Raw genomic sequence first — 284 nt, forward strand, 5'->3', positions numbered from 1 at the left:
ATGTCTTCATTGGACTACCGTATGTATCCTTATTAGATACTGAGTTTCCGGAGACCTTCACATAAGAGACCCTCCTGTAATATTAGCAAAATATATCAGAAATAATAAATACAATTCTCCAAAAGAGTTACCCTTACGTTACGTTACAAAAATATTAACTGGTTGGCAACTATATCGTCCAAATTTTACACTGCGCTGTCATTTCTGTTTTAGACTTTATTGATCTAAATCTTAGAGAATGTAAACAGAAAGAATAGGTGTTTCAATTTACATTCCTGTTGTGT

Source organism: Penaeus monodon, chromosome 34 (genome assembly GCF_015228065.2).
Source record: "Penaeus monodon isolate SGIC_2016 chromosome 34, NSTDA_Pmon_1, whole genome shotgun sequence".
NCBI classification, from domain to species: domain Eukaryota; kingdom Metazoa; phylum Arthropoda; class Malacostraca; order Decapoda; family Penaeidae; genus Penaeus; species Penaeus monodon.